Consider the following 14559-nt stretch of genomic DNA (forward strand, 5'->3'; position numbering starts at 1 on the left):
AGGAGTTGGAACCAGCCTAGATATCCATCAACAGATGAATGGACAAAGAAAATGTGATATGTAAACGCACTGGAATTCTATCTAAAGAATTATGAGACACATGCAGGAAAATGGATGGAACTGGAACTCATTATGTTAAGTGAAACGAGCTAGACTCACAAAGAAAACTATGGCATGCTTTCTCTCAATATGTTGAACTTATAATTAAATCTTAATATATTTATTTATTTGAGAGCCAGAAAGAGGCAGAGAGAGAGAGGAAGAAAGAGAGAGGGAGAGAAAGAATGAGCATGTCAGAGCCTCCAGCCACCGCAAACAAACGCCGGAAGCATGCGCCCCCTTGTGCATCTGGCTAATGTGGGTCCTGGGGAATTGGACCTGGATCCTTTGGCTTAGCAGGCAAATGCCTTCACCGCTAAGCCATCCCTCCAGCCCTGAACTTATAATTAAATTTTTAAGTGTACATATGTATGTGTGTAGATCATGAAACTACAAATGGGAGAGATCTTAGGGAAGGAGAAAGACAGAGGGCAGGGGAATATATATATATAATATTCTTGAAAGCAGGAGTAGAGAATGCTTTTAGAGGAGAAAGTGACTGGGTGAATGTCTATACCTTAGATAGACTGTCTATAGCTTATATAGGATGGGATAGGAAAATGGGAGAGGGAGGCCAGTGGGGGAGGGGAATGATGCGGAACAAAATATAATGATACTATGTACAAAAATGCCACCACGAAACCCATTATGTTGCAAACTAACTTAAAACATTAACAAACTCTTTTAAAAGTAAAATGGTGATTTTTTTTTTGTTGTTTTTTCGAGGTAGGGTTTCACCCTAACCCAGGCTGACCTGAAATTCACTATGTAGTCTCAGGGTGGCCTTGACTCTTGGCAATCCTCCTACCTCTGCCCCCCCCCCCCCCGAGTGTTGGGATTAAAGGCATGCACCAAAATGGTGAATATTTTAAGTATTCTTTTTATTTATTTGAGAGAGAGAAATAGAGAGAGAGAGAGGGAGAGAAAATGGGCATGTCAAGGGCTCTAGCTGCTGCAAACAAACTCCAGACACATGCATCACCTTGTGCATCTGGCTTACGTGGGTCCTGGCTAATCCAACCTGGGTGGGTGCTTTAGCTTTGTAGGGAAGTGCCTTAACCGCTATGCCATCACTCCAGTCCTAAAATGGTAAATTTTATGGTATGCAAATTGCAGTTCAATTAAACAATGAGTTAACGTAAAACACTTGATGACCTGTTATTGGAAAGAAAAGAAAAAGACCATTTGGAGACAAGGGTCCTGCTGGGGTGCCTAGAATGAATGTTAGAAAAGTTTCTCTTTAGAACCTATTTGGGTTAGGGCAACAGAAGAGAAAGAAGATAAATGATAAAAGATAACAGTTAAATAACGAAACAGAGGCAAGCTTGAGAAAAGGGCAGAGGGTGCTGCTCTTGAGTTCTGAGGTCTCGGGCTCTGTTTTTATTTATTTAATTTTAATCACCTCCTTGGGACTCAAACTTTGCTTTGCAGCTGAACTCCTAAAGCAAGACAAAGTTTAGGAAAACAATGTTTCAGTCCTAAGGTTACTGAGTGTGAGCTGCTGTAAAATTAGCAACCGAGGGCTCTGCTGCCAGCAGCTTTGAAAGAGCAAATAGCCAGAGCCTGGGAAACACTCCAGAGAAATCACTCCCAGGTCCTAATAATTTTTGGTTACTGAGAAAATGCCTCAGGGCTATGGTCACATAAATATCCCTGAGTGTGGACATGCCAGCTTATGGAATAGAATTGCTAATGTTGGTGAACAGATGAGGAAGGCAGTAGAAAGGTCATGGGCACTGATGTTAGATGGACCTGAACTTGAACCTGCCGTTCCCAGTTGCAAACCCGAGGACTGCAAAGCCAAAGGATCCAGGTTTGATTCCCCAGTACCCATGTAATCCAGCTGCACAAGGTGGTGTATGCATCTAGAGTTCATTTGCAGTGGCTAGAGGCCCTGGCATGCACATTCTCTCTCTCTCTTTCAAATAAATAAAATTTGGGGAAAAAAGAAATATATCCTATTTTAAAAAATGTTGAGCCTTGGGGTCTAGGGAAATGGCTCAGCAGTTAAAGGTGCTTGCTTGTAAAGCTTGCTAGACTGGAATTCAATTCCCTAAATTGCTCATGTAAAGCCAGAGGGGCATTCATTTGCAGTGGCTAGAGGCCCTGGTGTGCACTCTCTCTCTCTCAAATAAATAAATAAAATTTGGCAAAAAAAGAAATAGATCCTATTTAAAAAAAATATTGAGCCTTGGGGGCCAGGGAGATGGCTTAGCAGTTAAAGGTGTTTGCTTAAAGGTGCTTGCTGGAATTCAATTCCCTAAGTCACCCATGTAAAGCCAGAGGGGCATTCACTTGCAGTGGTTAGAGACCCTGTTGTATGCCCTTACATGTATAAATAAATAAATTTGAAAATCACCGAGCTGTAGAATCAGCAAAAGTGTGCATGATACAACATTGGACCTAAAATGCTAACAATCTCATCAGGGGGTGAGCAGAGTTCCTGCAGAAAAGCTAGGCTATCTTGCTGAGTTTGTCATCACAAGCAGGGAAGTAGAATGAGAAAGTAAATAAAGCGTCTTTCCAACATCACACGCTATTCCTGTGGAGGGAACCCAGGTCCCATTCCTGGGAAAGGCTGGTTCCCTTGGTTACAAAGCCTATTTTGCATATGGAAAGTCGTTATTTTTCACTGTGCACCATGTAGAGTTTCAAATAATACCTTGATTTCTATTTTGCACCTGCATACATGCATTTTAATATAAGTTCACGTATACAACCTGAAAAAAAAAAACACAAAAAAGTTGACAGTAACATTAGGCAGCCAGACAGCAGTTTAAACAGCACAGATAGCTGAGTTACAAAAGCCATTATGGTAAACAGAGGCGCTGTCACATGTCAAAACCTGATTCAGGGTCTGAGGAGATGGCTCAGTTGGTAAAGCACTCACCTTCCAAGTGTGAGGACCTTGGTTCAGGTCCCCAACACCCATGTAAAATGCAAGGCAAGTGTAGTAACCTGACATCCTCCCAGAGGAGGAAGTGGCTAGTTAGACTTGCTGAAATGGTGAGCTCTGGGTTTGAGTGAGAGACCCTCTTTTTCTTTCTTTCTTTCTTTCTTTCTTTCTTTCTTTCTTTCTTTCTTTCTTTCTTTCTTTCTTTCTTTCTTTCCTTCCTCCCTCCCTCCCTCCCTCCCTCCCTCCCTCCCTCCCTCCCTCTCTCTCTCTCTCTCTTTCTTTCTTTCTTTCTTTCTTCTTCCTTCATTTTTAATTTTTTGTTTGAGGTAGAGTCTTGTTCCAGCCCAGGCTGACCTGGAATTCAGTCTCAGGGTGGCCTTGAACTCATGGTGATCCTCCTACCTCTGTGTCCCAAGTGCTGGGAACAAAGGTGTGTGCCACCACCCTCCTTCAATAATGCCAGTCAAGGAAGAAAACCAGACATCAACCTCTGGTCTCCACATGCATATGCACACGCACCTGCATATAGTGCTCCCACACACATGAACACATTTAGACACATATGCATGTACACTACACACACACAAAACACACATAGGCCAAAAAAAAAAAAATTTAAAATAAGGTGAAGATGTTGCTTTCTAAACGAACACAGAATAACTCCAGCTCACCAAAATCCAGGGAAGAAAAGAACCCTTTCCAGACTACCAAAGCGCTGCTGCGTCTGTGACATTTCCATTTCCTCCCAAGGCTGCGGTGGTGTGGGGGTTGTGAGAAGCCCCCGGGGCACATCCAAGGGAAAGATGTGACTCCTCGTGCAAATGTGCTGTTCCCAGGAGGAAAATCGGATCAAATCATGCAGCCGTCTCTGCCTCCTTGGGCTGCTTCGACACAATTTACAGAGGTTGTTGTTGTTATTATTATTATGATGATGGCTGGAGAGATGGCTAAGAGGTTAAGGTATTTGCCTGCAAAACCTAATGACCAAGGTTCAGTTCCCCAGTGCCTATGTCCAGCCAGATGCACAGAGTGGTGCATGTATCTGGAGGTCATTTGCAGCGGCTGGAGGCCCTGGCATGCCCATTCACTCTTTCTCTTTCTCTCCTTGCAAATAAAAAAATAATTGGGGCTGGAGAGATGTCTTAGCAGTTAAGGCATTTACCTGCAAAGCCAAAGGACTTTGGTTCAATTTCCCAGAACCCATGTAAGCCAGATGCACAAGGTGGCACATACGTCTGGAGTTTGTTTGCAGTGGGTGGAGGCCCTGGCTTGCACATTCTTTTCTTCTCTCTCTCTCTGCCACTTTCTCTCTTGATCTCTCAAATAAATAAATAAATAATAGATGCCTGGATTTCTGTTAGTGGGGGGAGGAAGTTTATTAATAAAACTTTAAAAAATCTTAAAGAAAAAAGAAATTCAGAAGCTAATGAACTTGAATAGCTCATTGTGAAATAATTTCATGATGTAATTGTAAAGAAATGCCACAGTTGTTTCACAGACAATGATGACTTGTAAACCTCCTTGTTACCTGCACTTGTATTCTGCATGGTACATGGCTTGATGCATCTTCTCCATCTTTGAACTTCTTTCTCCCTTCTTGCTGTAGTATTGTTGAGTAAAGGACTCTCATCTCTTAAGTCAGACATGGTCTTGCTCTTACTTTTTCAGTCTGTTTCTCTCTCTCTCTCCTTTTTCTTGCAGTGCTAGGGGTCAAACCCAGGGTCTTATACACGCTAGGCAAGCACTTTAGCACTGAGCTACATGCCTAGCCCTGTTCTGGACTCTCATGCCTGGGCAACAATTGGTTTTGACTTCTAGGAACCCATCAACCTCCTGGCGGATTCTTCCTCTCCCTGAGCTATGTCTTGGTTTTTGATAGAAGAGCTCAGGAGATGACCAACTAAGGCTGCGTTGCAGAAAGGATACGGATCCTAGCGGTGAATCCTGTCGCTGCTACCTTTAAGCCTTGTGACTTTGGCTAAAGCTACTTAATCACTCTGTGCCTTGGTGGCTTCACTTCACAATGAGGGTAGTGACAGTGCCTCCCTTGGAGGGTTGTTGAGAGGGTGAAATGGTTGTCTCACAGAGGCTGCACAGGGAAATGTTGACTACTGGTACAGGTTCGGAGAAAGATAGCTTTGTTCTGGTAGGTAGTTACCTAGAGAATGGATCAGAGAAACATGGGTGCCACCTTACCTGCCCTAGTAGGACTAGAACCCGTGTCTGATCCGGTCCATCCAAGATGGCTATGGCAACAACTTCTCAGCAGTAGCTTCCTGCTTCCTCCTCACTTTAGCACACCTGGGGGCTGGCTCTTCCAGAGTTGGCTTTTTGAACCCACCAACCAATCCGCTCCCTCCTTTATGCACCGGAGTCTGTCATTCTAACTGGATGTTCATGAGCCTAACTACGCGTGAATCTCTCTTGCCACCAGGCCTTTTTGCCTCTGGGCTCTTAGCCCCTGTTTTCTTGGCTCTGGCCCCTTGGATAAGCTCTTGGCTCTTTCTCTGTGAGGGGAATCTTCTTGGTCTCCCCTCCCCCTTCCCAGTTTGGCCAGGAAGGGGGAGAACTTCTCTGGGGCCTTCCTTAGGAGTCCTAGCTCTCCCTAAAATAAATCTTGCAATTCATCATTTTCCCTTCTCCGAGTCCATGTTTCCGATTCTCTGGTAACTTGGACTAGGAACCAAAGTTGGGGTCCATGGGCCTGGGGTCTCCTGCATCTTTATAGACATTTAACCCCTCCCTGGACTCCAGCTGCATCACTTACCTTGTTTGTGTTCTTCAGGCCCAACAAAGTGCTTATGGCTGTTCCAAGAACTTCCTTACAAAGTTCTATGAGCCAGGTGTGGTGGTGCACGCCTTTAATCCCAGCACTTGGGAGGCTGAGGTAGGAGGATCGCTGTGAGTTCAAGGAGGATAGCCTGAGACTACATAATGAGATTCCAGGTCAGACTGGGCTACAGCAAGACCCTACCTCAAACAAAACAAAACAAAACAAAACAAAACAAGACAAAACAAAACAAAACAAAACAAAAGTTCTGTGATATAAAGCGTTCTAAAGTAGAGGGTTTGGTGATAGAAGTTGAAGGATTTGGGCTTGAGGTTCAGCATTGCACTTTCTAGAAGCATGACTTTGGACAAAATGTATAAACCTTTTGAGCCTTGGTTTTATGACCATGAAATATGTGTGGTGGTCGGGGGGAGGCCAGGGGAGGACCTCACTCACTCGTTCAAACAGCAGTTGAGTGCGTAATACTGGCTTGCAAGATCTATGCAATGGCTCTAAGCACTTGATACGACAGATTTCACCTTGCCCAGTTACTGCTTCTCTATGTGGAGGGTTTTCCCTCACACAAATTGTCCTCAGATGGGTGTGATGTGCCTAGCACCCAGGAGTCTGTCTGTGAATCTGCTGGACCTTGAGGGGCCATGCCACGCACAAAGGACACACAGGCCAGACAGATTTGGACTGGCTGCCAGTTGTGCATTCCTTCACAGACTGTCTGGGACAAGCACAGGTGGGGCGTCCCCTCCACATGGTGGCAAGTCCCTATTTATAGTCGCATTGGATAAAACGTCAGCACTGTGGAAAGTCTCTGTCAACCCGTGAGCAACATCTGCTATAAGCAGTGAAGCCAGGGAGTGAAAGCATAGAAAAGAGAGAGAGAGAGAGAGAGAGAGAGAGAGAGAGAGAGAGAGAGAGAGGGCTGGAGAGATGGCTTGGCGGTTAAGCGCTTGCCTGTCAAGCCTAAGGACCCCGGTTCGAGGCTTGATTCCCCAGGACCCACGTTAGCCAGATGCACACGGGACACACGTGTCTGGAGTTCGTTTACAGTGGCTAGAGGCCCTGGCATGCCCATTCTCTCTCTCTCTCCCTCTTTCTCTCTCTGTCTGTCGCTCTCAAATAAATAAATGAAAAACAAAAAATTAAAACAAAGAGAGAGAAATAGATCCTGTACTCCCTCTGGTGTGTCTTGGCTTTCCTCCTCATGAATCAAAGCCCTGTCTGTCCCAGAGGAGCGCTCCTTGACTCTGTCACCCTTGCTGGATTCCAGCAGTGCCATCCTGGAGTCCCTTCAGACGCACCCAACTGCATCCTTTCCCTTCTGCCTGGGGCCATCTGACCCCAGATCTCCTGACCTGGGTTTATCTTGTCCCTGAAGTCTCAGCCCAGATATCCCCATCCACTGACACTAAAATGTTCCTCTGGACACTCCCTGTCAATTGTTTCTTATAATTCTGGCACTTGCCACTGTTTTCTTGTATACTTTTATCGTTAATCTTTGGAAGGGTAAATTTTGAAAGATTTATTTTAAGAGAGAGTAAAGCTAAGAGATTAAAAAGGCAGAGAAACTCCCAAGCTAAGAGGGGCTGTCCCCCTTGTGGTTGGGAGGGGTTCTGTGAGGGAAAACTCAGTGAAAATTCCTATAGTTGATTTTGACTGCAAAGCAATGTGCTTGGCATGATAACAGGAGGCTTATCTGCCCCATTCCCTGGTCATCCTCAAGCAATAGGGAGCAATAAATAACAAATACATAAATAAATACAATAAGAAGTTTTTCTCTCTACTCCCTAGTAGACATAATCATGGTGACATAATCATGACTTCAGAGGTTTCTGTCTGTAGTTCTTGGATTCACTGGGGCCAGGCCTATGACAAGGCCGGATGTCGTGGTGGCAGGAATGTGTGGCAGAGGCTGCTCATTTCATGGTGGACAGGAAGCAGAGAGAGGAGAAGGGACCAGTGACCAGGTATAATCTTTAAAGGCGCACTTCCTCCACCTATGTTCTATTCTTTTTAAAAAATATTTTCTTTTTATTTATTTATTTGAGAGAGAGAGAGAGAGAGAGAGAGAGAGAGAGAGAGAGAGATACAGAAATAGACAGGTAGAGACAGAGAGAGCAAGAGAGAGAGAATGAGAATATGGGCATGCCAGGGTCTCCAGCCACTGCAAACAAACTCCAGATGTGTGTGCCCCCTTGTGCATCTGGCTTACATCCTGGGGAGTCGAACCTGGGTCTTTTGGCTTTTCAGGCACATGCCTTAGCCACTAAGCCATCTCTCCAGCCCCTGTGTTCTATTCTTAAAGCTTCTACCACCTCTCCAAACAGTGCCACCAGCTGGGGGGGGGGGAACAAGCCTTCCACACATGAGCCTGCAAGAGGCATTTCAGAGTCAAACCTTACCAGTTTCCAACAAGGAGAATGAATGAAAACTAAGTAAGATTAGTGATAAGCAAGCTTCCCCGCTCCATTTTAATTTCGTTCCAGGAACTTAAGACATGGGTTGGGGAAAGAGATTACCCTGAGACCCTGAGCAGAGTCGTAGCAGCAAAGTGACATGGTGTAGTGAGGAGGACATAGCTGGAGAGAGACTTGCTGGGTTCCACTGTCTGCTCGGCTGCCCGATGACATTGCCCACTTTCTTTAAATGCTCTGCAAGGTGAAGGCTGTTTTGAGAATTAAATACAAAACTCAGGATAATGATCAGCCCAGAACACAGCGCTGCTCTAAGGCAGCTGCTTGAAAAAATGTCCAGCCCAGCCTCCCTCTCCCACTGACCAGAAAGACTAGTGCCCGTCCCTGGAGAGCCTGCCCCCCACCACACCCCCATTTATCAGGAAAATTTGTAAGTCCCTTAGGCTTAGCTTTGACTCTAGTTCTTTTCCTCTGACGAAAGCAGCTTGGAAATCAAGCAAAAGTCAAGTGATTGTAAGGATAATCTTACATCTTCTCCAACTTAAAAATAAATGTCCCTCCAGACATAAAATGGCCTGGATATCCATGACCTTATAGTACCTGACACTACCTACACAAGACCATCATAAGAGGAGGAAAAGATCATGACATCAAAATAAAAGAGAGACTGATTAAGATGGGGAGGGGATATGATGGAGAATGGAATTTCAAAGGGGAAAGTGGGGGTGGGGGAGGAGGGTATTACCATGGGATATTTTTTATAATCATGGAAAATGTTAATAAAAATTGAGAAAAAATAAAACAAAAAATTCTTAGGGCAAAAAAATAATAAATGTGTAAATCACTAGAAAATTTGGTTATGCTTCAAATGGCCAAGACAAATGAGATTAAAAAACAAACAAACAAACAAACAAAAACCCCAAGGACTTATAGTGTGTTCTGACCTAACAGAAAGGTATTAAAAACGGGGTTCTGGAAGATGGCTCCGTGGGCAAAGTGCTGATCTTGCAAGCATGAGGACCTGAGTTTAGATTCCTAGCACCACATAAAGTGCCAGGCATGCTGGTGCTTGTCTATAATCCCTGCACTGGGGAGGCAGAGATGGAATCCCTGGGCTTCACCACCTAGTTAGTCTACTTGAATGGGTGAGCCCTAGGGTTAGTGATATATCCTGCCTCAAAAAATAAGGTGCAGAGTTTCTGAGGAATACCCCCATTGTTGACTTCTGCATTCTACATGCATGCACACCATACACTCCCCCATATGAACATACATACACACGGACCCCCCCACACACTTTGAAAATAAAGGGGTGGGGGAATATAGCCCTGGGCGGTAATGTCTACAGTCCCTGGCAGAGATCACCAATGTGACCTGAATGTGTAGGAGCTAGTTCCCAGAGAGTGACATTTCTGTACCCCAGCCAGGAAATCACATTGATCACTTCAAGTGATGGAGCTGGTTCCCTTCCCCTCTACAGGGGAAATACCAGAGTCCTGTCCTCAAACAAACAGAGCATGGTGTTTCCTTGGTAGTAAGTAAAAAACAAGATGGATGGTCTATACAGCCAGCCTTTCTTAGCAGTATGACGGACTAGAAACTCTATGTAAATTAGAACAAGGGTTGCAGAGTTGGCTGAGTGGGTGGAGTCCGTGCAAGCACGAGGACCTGCATTTGGATACCCAGCGCCCATATAAGTGCCAGCCAGGTATGATGACTGTGGTACAATGCATGTCCCCCGATTAGACTGGGGTGTTTTTTTAAAGCTTGTCATTTGGATTTCCAGCTGCCTGACTGGAAGAGGTGTCACTGTGGACAGATCCTGGGTTCAGCCTTAAGGTATGTTTAGTGTCGGGAGCCATAGAGCAAAAGCCTCTCCATTTTGCCTGGGCCTGCTCATAAACTGACTCATTACTCAGAAAGCTGGTCCATCCAGCTTTCTGTTAGGTACTTCTGGAACCAGTCAGCAGGCTGCTTACAGAATCTTATCTTTTGCAAAAGGCCAGTTTATGGTCAGGATGTGAAGCCTGGTGCAGTCAGGATGTTAAGCCAGTTAGGCAAGATTAGATGAACACCTAATTACATCCCCTCTAGGTTTCCTGCCAACTCCTTGCCCTGGCCATGTCCCCTTCCCCCTACAACTCCTTGCCCTGACCATGTCCCCTTCCCCCTACAGCCCTATCTAAACCTACATGTAAGAATAAACTCTCGAGGCCGTGACAAACATCTAGCAGGGTCTCCTTCTTGTGTCTGTTTGCCTTCTTTCATTCAGATTATTTTTCCCCTCGCTTCCTTGTTCGATTCCCCGCTGGCCAGGGCAGTTTAGGGGCAGATCTGAATTCCCAGCCCAAAGGTAAGGCAGAACAGTCTGAGCTCTGCCTGGGTCCCTGCTGTTTGCTGTCTGTTTGTGCTTGCTTGTGGTGATGGCTGTTGGGTGGTCTCTTTCTCTCCCTCTTTGGATTTATGAAAGGAAGCCAGCAGCTTCTGCCATTGTGGAACTTCCTCTGGCTCTGCAAGCCTGAAATAAACCCCTTCCTCCCATAAGCAATGTCTGGTTTGTATGTTCATTCCAGCAATGGAGAGATGACTACAATAGTGGCCTATTTATAGTCCCAGCATTTGGGAGGGAATTCCCAGGGCAAGTTGGTTTGTTAGACTAACTGAATTGGCAAAGCTTTGGGTTCAAGTGAGAGAGACTGTTTACATAAATAAGGTGGAAAGCAATTGAGGACAATACCTGACATCAACCTCTGGCATCCATGTAACATGTTCACACACATGCACCCTCTACATGTGCCCACATGCATACAACACACACATATATGCACAAAAATTAATTAAAATAATGATGAGATGTCACTATGCACATATTTAGTATGGCCAAAGCAGACAACATCAAATGCTGGTGAGGATGTGGAGCAATGGGAACTCCTCTCATTTGTGACTGGTAGAAGTGCAGAATGGTACAGCGACTTTGACAGACAGTTTGGAAGCTTCTCAGAAGACTAAACCTACTCTCCATATAGGAGCAGCAATTATGCTCCTTGGTACTTGATAAAATGAATTGTTAACTGTTTCTCCCACAAAAAAACCTGTGCATAGATGAAAACACAAGCATTACTGGTAATTGGAAGCAATAAATATGTTTTTAAGTAGGTGAGTGGTGGACAAATGAACAGGTCCATCCAGAGGATGGACTATTAGTCAGTGCTCCAAGGAAATGAGCCATCTAGCCATTGTACGTCATGGGAAAAACTTAAATGAGTATTCCTGGGTTGAAAATAAATGCCCATCAAAAAAACTTCTGCTATGATTGGAAGTATATAACATTGTAAAGAGGAAAAGACTATATCCAAAGGTGGCACAAAGACCAGTGAGTGGTTGTCAGGGTTGGGGGAGGGATGAACAGACACCAGAGGGTTTTAAGCGTCAGAACTATTCTCTATGATATTAGTAGTGGATTCATATCTTAATGCATTTGTTGAAACCCATTGAACATGAGCCACAGTAGACTCTAGGCTTTGGGTTATAATGACACAGACCCCTCAGTTATCACAAATACACCACTCTGCTGGGAGATGCTGACAAAATGGGAGGCTGCACTCGTGTGGAGGCAGAAGGTATGTTGAAACTCAGTAATTTCCATTCCATTTTGTTGTGAACTACTCTAAAAAAAAAATTCAACTGGCCATGGTGCTGCACACATTTAATCCCAGCACTTGGGAGGCAGAGGTAGGAGGACTATTGTGAGTTTGAGGACACCCTGAGACTACATAGTGAATTCCAGGTCAGCCTGGGCTAGATTAAGACCCTATCTTGAAAAACCAAAATAAAGTAAAATATTGGGTAGAAAAAATGACTTACTGGTGAAGTTTACTTCCTGAGTATAAGAGCCTGAAGGGGCTTGAGATTGCCTGAGTTTGAATCTCCAGAGCCTGTGTTAAAAAGCTTGCTGTACCATCCAATGTGATATACTGACTTAAATTTTTTAAAATTTATTTGAGAGAGCTAAAGAGAGGGAGAGAGAGAGAGAGAGAGAATATGGGTGTGCCAGAGCCTCCAGCCACTGCAAATGAACTCCCGATGCATGTACCACCTTGAACATCTGGCTTAGGTGGGTCCTGGGGAATCGAACCTGGATCCTTTAGCTTTGTAGGCGAGTACCTTAAATGTTAAGCCATCTCTCCAGCACAATATACTGATTTTAAGGGATATTTAGATAATTCAAATAACTGTATATTTGACAATCTATTGAAATGTTTTGCACTGGAAAAAAAAATAAGCTAGGTGTGGCCACACACCTGTAATTCCATTCCTGTAAGGGAGCAGGGACGTGGGAATCACGGAGCTTGTGAAAGAATTGCAAGCTCCCAGGTCAGTAAGAGACTCCAGCTCAAATAAAAACGTGTTGAAGAGTGATGGGTAGCTAATGTTCCATTCTGGCCACAGCAGATGAATGCACCCCCACCACAGATGAGTGCGTGCTGTTGCAAGTTCATGGGCACCTCAAGGACACAAACATGTGCATACACCACACACACACACACACACACACACACACACACAGAGAGAGAGAGAGAGAGAGAGAGAGAGAGAGAAAGAGAGAGAGAGAGAGAAATCTATTTTTGAGCTGGGCATAGTGGCGCACTTCTTTAATCCCAGCACTCAGGAGGCAGAGGTAGGAGGATCACCGTGAGTTCAAGGCCACCCTGAGACTACACAGTGAATTCCAGGTCAGCCTGGACCAGAGTGAGACCCTACCTCGAAAAACAAAACAAAACAAAACGAAAATCTATTTTTAAAGAACTGTATCTAAGTTAGGACTTGAAAAGTCCTAGAGGGAAGGTCAGGAATCATGGGCTTGTTGCAGGAAGCCCATCTGCCATGGCAGAATGCACACCCAGGATGTGAGCAGAATCTGAGTCCAGCGGAAAGATGAGCAGACAGAGAACACGCCCATTCTTCACCTTACACATCTTTTCTTAGGGTTGCGCTTCCTCTGTGGGGAGAAAATTGGGGAAGTGACAGTGAGACCCCATAAAGTAGTTATGGATATATTTATACTCTAAAAATAATAACTCAATGCATGCAGTTCTACTTCCTACTGTGCTCAATTGAACTCTTCATTTTGTGGCTTTTGTTAAATCCTGAAAGGAAGTCACCCAAAAGCCACAGCCATGGGTCACTATTTCCAAAGTGTGTCATGTGACTGGGTTCTTCTCAAACCATGTCCTAAGACAAGGAATTGAGGGTTAGTGATCTACCTCAAAGTATATGTAATTCTGGTAGGAAGGGGGGAAATGTTACAAGGAAGGAAGGCAAGAAATAGTTCATAATTAAAAAAGCTACAGGGGCTGGGGAGACGGCTTAGTGGTTAAAGACTCATGCTGGCAAAGCCTGTTGTCCTGGGTTCAGTTCCCCAGTACTCACATAAAGCCAGATGCACAAAGTGGCACATGCATTTGGAGTTCGTTTGCAGTGGCAAGAGGCCCTGGTGTGACCATCATACTTTCTCTTAAATAAATAAATATTTTAAAGAAGCTACTGTAGCAAGAAATTAAAATGTAATCTCTCTGGGTAAATTCTAAGTAGTACGGTAAAATATAAAAGTCAGAATAATCCTACCCAAGCTGTCAGAGGTACATGGAGTGGAGAGCATTCAGACTGGAGAGCGGTTGTACGTGACTTCCTTTGCTGGCCTGCACAAGCACGTGCAGTGAAAGTAGCCATACTAGGCAGCTTTCCATTGCTTTAATGACACCCGGAGTGTCTTTGTAAAGAACAGGGGCTTGGGCTGGAGAGATGGCTTAGAGGTTAAGCACTTGCCTTTGAAGCCTAAGGACCCTGGTTCGAGGCTCCATTCCCCAGGTCCCACGTTAGCCAGATGCACAAGGGGGCGCACGCGTCTGGAGTTCGTTTGCAGTGGCTGGAAGCCCTGGCGCGCCCATTCTCTCTCTCTCTCTCTCTCTCTCTCTCTCTCTCTTCCTGTTTCTGTCTCTGTCCCTCTCAAATAAGTAAAAATGAACAAAAAATAAATTAAAAAAAAAAAAAAAAGAACAGGGGCTTATGCAGCCCACGGTTGTGGCGGTTCAGACCAGCCTTCAAGGTGAATGCCTTTCCAATGGCTGCAGTACACACGGGAGGAAGAAGTCCTTTGGACACCAAGGACACCAGAGGGGGACTCAGAGGTCATTTTCGGGCTCACTCTTGTGAGGACTAACTCAGGGTCTCACAAGAACTACCTTCAGCCCTTCCGAGGACAGCGTGCATCCTCAGTGATGGAAGCTTTGCCCGCTGGGCTCCACCACTTCGACGTCACACTGCCTCCAAATGTTGCCCCACAAGGAACCAGTCTTCCCACGTTT

The sequence above is a fragment of the Jaculus jaculus genome, chromosome 6 (genome assembly GCF_020740685.1).
Source record: "Jaculus jaculus isolate mJacJac1 chromosome 6, mJacJac1.mat.Y.cur, whole genome shotgun sequence".
NCBI classification, from domain to species: Eukaryota; Metazoa; Chordata; class Mammalia; order Rodentia; family Dipodidae; genus Jaculus; species Jaculus jaculus.